Source organism: Helianthus annuus, chromosome 2 (assembly GCF_002127325.2).
Source record: "Helianthus annuus cultivar XRQ/B chromosome 2, HanXRQr2.0-SUNRISE, whole genome shotgun sequence".
Taxonomy (NCBI): Eukaryota; Viridiplantae; Streptophyta; class Magnoliopsida; order Asterales; family Asteraceae; genus Helianthus; species Helianthus annuus.
In genome coordinates, this window is record NC_035434.2 from 168,537,822 (window position 1) to 168,543,821 (window position 6,000).

Here is a 6,000-nt window from a genome sequence, read left to right on the forward strand (position 1 = left end):
GTTTGCATCAGTGTATCCTTCGATCACTGCTTGTTTTCGAGTATAATGTAGTCCATAATCTCTTGTGTATCTTATGTATCGAAGCACCCTCGTGATAGCTTTCCAATGATCCGCGCACGGATTGCTGGTGTATCTACTTAGCATACTCACCGCGTAAGCCAAGTCGGGTCTAGTACATGTCATTAGATACATTAGACTGCCAATAATTCTTGAATACTCTAACTGAGCAACTCCATCTCCTTTATTTTTCTTGAGATGTTGGGAGGTATCAACTGGAGTTCGAGCTACACTCGTATCTCCCGAGTTGAATTTTTCAAGAATTTTATCCACATAGTGAGATTGACTTAACGCAAGACCATCTTGGGTTCTTATGATCTTTACTCCAAGAATCACATCCGCTAAACCCATGTCTTTCATGTCAAATCTCGCTTTCAACATGCTTTTAGTAGCTTTGATAATTTTATCATTACTCCCAATGATAAGCATATCGTCTATATAAAGGCATAAAAATCACATAACCTTCATTTGTATCTTTGAAATAAACACATTTGTCGCACTCATTTATTTTGAAACCATTGTCAATCATGACATGATCAAACTTTTGGTGCCATTGTTTTGGTGCTTGCTTCAAGCCATACAAAGACTTGACGAATTTACATACTTTACCCTCTTGACCTAGGGCAGAGAAACCTTCAGGTTGCTCCATGTAAATCTCTTCTTCTAAATCGCCATTTAGAAATGCGGTTTTAACGTCCATTTGGTGAACTTACAAACTTCTTAAAGCCGCTATAGCAAGAACCAATCCAATCGAGGTGATGCGCGTCACAACCGAGTAGGTATCAAAGTAATCTAGACCTTCCTTTTGTCTAAATCCTTTAATCACCAACCTAGCCTTGTATTTATCAACACTTCCATCAGTTTTCATCTTCCTTTTGAATATCCAACGATATCCAAGTGGTTTGCAACCAGGTGGAAGATCTACTAACTCCCAAGTATGATTTTGCAATATAGAATCAATTTCATTCCTTATTGCTTCTTTCCATTGAGGTCCTTCTGAAGAGGAATCCGCTTCGCGATATGTATTAGGGTCGCCCTCAACCACATAGCTAACGAAGTCTGGACCGAAGGATTTTTCAACCCTTGGCCTTTTACTTCGCCTACGATCACTTTCTTCAACCTCAGGTCGTTCATGTGTCTTATCATGAACTACCTCATCAATTGGTGTAGATGAACTTTCACCTACTTTAAAATTAGGTGTTGATGACGTTGCATGTGTTTGTCTTCTCAAAGGAAACACATTTTCAAAGTAAGACACAACGTTAGGATTCACCTCCATGATAGTGTTTACGTGTACATCAGAATTCTTGGACTCATGTACAAGAAAGCGATGTGCACTACTTTGATGCGCATACCCAATAAATATGCAATCAACAGTTTTGGGTCCTATCCTAAGAGCCTTAGGAGGTGGTACAATCACCTTTGCTAGGCACCCCCACACTTTCAAGTATTTGTATGAAGGTTTCTTCCTTTTCCATAACTCATATGGAGTTTCGTCTCTCTTTTTGAGTGGTATCTTGTTCAAAAGATAATTAGCCGAGAGAATGGCTTCCCCCCACATTTCCTGGCTCACCCCAGAACTTGTCAACATGGCGTTCATCATTTCTTTCAATGTACGGTTCTTTCGTTCCGCCACGCCATTTGATTGTGGAGAATAAGGAGGTGTACACTCATGTACAATGCCAGTTTTTGCGCATAAATCGGCAAAAGGTGCAACATATTCGCCTCCTCGGTCGCTTCGCAAAGCTTTTATCTTCTTTTGAAGTTGATTCTCAACTTCATTTTTATACAAGATAAATTTACTTATTGCTTCATCTTTACTTTTTAGTAAATATACATAGCAATATTTAGTACTATCGTCAATAAACGTGATGAAGTACTTATTTCCACCTCTTGTGTGTACCGCTTTTAAATCACAAATATCGGTGTGAATTAAATCAAGGGGTTCGGTTATTCGTTCAACCGATTTTAATGATGATCTTGTAAGTTTGGATTCAACGCATGTTTCACATTTATAATGTGAATCAATATGGAATGTTGGTATAAAATTTAAATTGATTAAACGGCGAATTGAATTAAAATTAACGTGACCTAATCTACCATGTCATTTATTCGATTCAGAAAACTTAAGCATATAAGTAGAAGTAGTAGCAATTTTATTCATGTTCTTTTTGACAGCCATTACATTCAATTTGAACATACCATTTTGGGCATAGCCCTTGCCAACATACATTCCTCGTTTAGTAAGTACAAATTGATCGCTCTCAAAAACTAAACGAAATCCAAACTTATTAAGCTACCATCCCGAGACTAGGCTCTTGCGCAAGTCTGGGACATATAACATGTTGCTTAAAGTGAGCTCCTTCCTTGAAGTCCACTTCAAACTCACTGTTCCTTCACCCTTGATGTCCGTGGTGGCTGCATTTCCCATGTACAGCTTCTCATCTCCCGCAAGCTCTTTGAAGGTGGTAAAGAGGCTCCTGTCTGGGCACACATGACGGGTCGCGCCCGTATCAACCCACCATCCTTTTGGAGTGTTGGTCACAGCATTAACCTCATCCAACATTGCGGTTTTGTCGGAAATCATTGCCACCAAAGGCATTCCATCTTCATCCACCATGTGCGCGCGCTCACGCCTTGGTTTCTTGCATTGGTTAGCCCGATGCCCCGGCTCGTCACAGTTGTAACAAGTTCCTTGGAACGTTTGAGGTTTCTTTTTCACAACCCCTTTCTTTGGTCCAAGTTTGCTAGCCTTTGCTTTCTCCTTGTCCTTTTTCCCCTTACCCTTCGCGCCCTTAGAGGATTGCCCATGCTCAACCAAATTTGCGCTAGCAGAAGTTTGCGCGTGGCTGCCTTTTATGGCAATTCTATTATCATCTTCAATCCGAAGACGAACAATAAGGTCCTCTATAGTCATCTCCTTTCGTTTGTGTTTAAGATAATTCTTAAAATCCACCTAACCAGGAGGTAACTTCTCAATCATCGCTGCCACTTGGAATGTCTCGCTAAGTGTCATGCCTTCCGCAAGGATGTCATGTAGTATAATTTGCAATTCTTGGACTTGATTCATAACTGTTTTAGAATCAACCATTTTGAAATCCAAGAAACGGACTACCACAAATTTCTTTATGCCAGCATCCTCCGTTTTGTACTTCTTGTCCAAGGCATCCCATAAATCTTTGGAAGTCTTGATATTGTAGTACACATTATACAATGCATCCAAAAGCCCGTAACACATAGCCTCGACAAATGAAATCCGAGTGCTTCCAAGCCTCTACCGTGCTCAGAGCCTGAGCGTTGGTCTCCCCTTCCGTAGGTTGGGGAGCAGTTTCAGTTAAGAACCTCGCAAGGTTCATGGTGGTCAGGTAGAAGAACATCTTCTGCTGCCACCTTTTGAAGTGTAAACTCGAGAACTTCTCGGGTCATTTAGCGTGATTAGCCACTGTGGACGCTCCCACAGTGGTGGTGTTCAGGGGGATTCCCGTCACAACATTCGTATTGTTATTAACGTTGACATTTTCGTTCCACATGCTGAAAAATTAAAATTTAAAGTTTTAGTCAAAAGGTCTGTTTTACGCAAAAAACATAAGTAAACTAATAAATTTTAATTTTACCACAATTTACTGTTTCGGCTTTTAAGTCCAACTTTGAAGACCAAAAACAGAAAATTTATAATTTTTAGAACTTACTGATTGGCTTCTAAGTCCAACTTTGAAGACCAAATCAGAAAGTTTTTAGCAAATTTATAGGACAATTCTGAAGGTAACCAGAATGTTTTCAACCAAAGTCGCTCATTTGAAGATGAAAACAAAAAAAATATGTGTTTAAAACACAATCTGAGTGAAACAAAACTGGTTTGAATCACAAAACAGAAAGGTTTTGAATACACGAACGGTGTTTTAAAATTTGTTTTAAGATTGAAGGAACCGTTCGTGTAATTTAAATAAAAATAAACAAATTTTATTCAAAGATTACAATAGAGAAATAAGAAAGCTGAAATACAGTACTATTACAACTAAAATAAGCAAAATACAAGAAATGAAGATGAAGAAGAAAGACTGAGGCACGTGTTCAACACGCTTCCCTTAAAAAAAATTCCGAGTCTCCCAGGAGTACTCGTTTTGTTTCCCAAGGAACAACAGCCGAAGCAGCGTACTGCCGGAGATGGCCTACAACCCGAAGGCTACCTTGAAGAATGCTTGAGAAGATTAGAAAGTGTATTGGGGAAAGTTGCAAGTGCTGTTGTGTTGCTGGTGTCCGTAGTATCTCTTCTGCAGTGACCAAGAGCTGTATTTATACAGCTCTAGATTCGAAACCGTCAAAAAGGAATTTAAGGAGAGGTTTAAATTGCATTAAACGTCTTCAATGCAATTTAATACGTCATTTAATTCTCAGTCAAAGACCGTTAACTCGTCAGTTTCGAAGTTGAACTGTAACTGCACTGTCATTCAATGCTGGAAACTTTTGCGCGCGCGCACAAGACACACTGGTGCAAGCGCATCCTTGCACGCGCAAGTCTGCATGCTCATGCGCTGCGTCCATCTGGCTCACTGCCATGCGCGCGTGCGCCACACTGGCTCAGGTGCATGCGCGCGTGTGCCACGTCACCTTAGCCTACTAGCGGTTTATAGACGCGATGTCCTTGAACATACCCCCATTTGTGTCAACGACAATGCACTTCACACGATACTCTCGCTGGTCTGGCCAACCCCTCATTGTCGTGTCCTATTATGGTCCTGGAACACTAGCCTGGTTCTGCGAGAGCTCTAGGATTTGTACACCCCACAAATCCATTCGAAGCGACCCTACTTCTCTCTAACATAGGTGATTCCTCTGAATCATTAAAAGCATCATGGTTAATTTGGATATACTCAAAATCCATAACCTTAACATGCTTAACCTCACTTCATGTCACTGATTGGAATGGACTAGGAAGTATATATAACTCCCTTTTATTTAGTTTGGGGTACTCCCCCATAGTGACTCCGTTTTGGTAATATGATTAAGTTGTCCTATTGAACTTAGATCTTGGGATCTCCAGTCAACTAAGTTAGGTTTCCCTCATATTCCCATTTATCACCGGCTTTAGTCCCATTCCTCTTGACGACGCTTCTACTAACTCTCTGCTTAAGCCTTTTGTAAACGGCTCTGCAATGTTATCCTTTGATCTCACATAATCAATTGTGATAACACCCGTTGAGAGTAGTTATCGTACCGTGCTATGTCTACGTCGCATATGCCTTGACCTGCCATTGTACATCAAGCTTTGAGCTCTACCAATCGCTGATTGGCTATCACAATGTACACATATGGCTGGCGAAGGCTTTGGCCATCTTGGAATATATTCCACGAATTGACGTAGCCATTTCGCCTCCTCTCCTGACTTATCCAAGGCGATAAATTCGGATTCCATTGTGGATCTTGCTATGACTGTTTGCCTAGAAGACTTCCAAGCAATAGCAGCTCCTCCAAGTGTAAACACGTAACCACTGGTTGATTTGGAATCTTTATTATCCAATATCCAGTTTGCATCAGTGTATCCTTCGATCATTGCTGGTTGTCAGGTATAATGCAGTCCATAATCTCTTGTGTATCTTATGTATCACAGCACCCTCGTGATAGCTTTCCAATGATCCGCGCACGGATTGCTGGTGTATCTACTTAGCCTACTCACCGCGTAAGCCAAGTCGGGTCTAGTACATGTCATTAGATACATTAGACTGCCAATAATTCTTGAATACTCTAACTAAGCAACTCCATCTCCTTTATTTTTCTTGAGATGTTGGGAGGTATCAACTGGAGTTCGAGCTACACTCGTATCTCCCCAGTTGAATTTTTCAAGAATTTTATCCACATAGTGAGATTGACTTAACGCAAGACCATCTTGGGTTCTTATGATCTTTACTCCAAGAATCACATCCGCTAAACCAATGTCTTTCATGT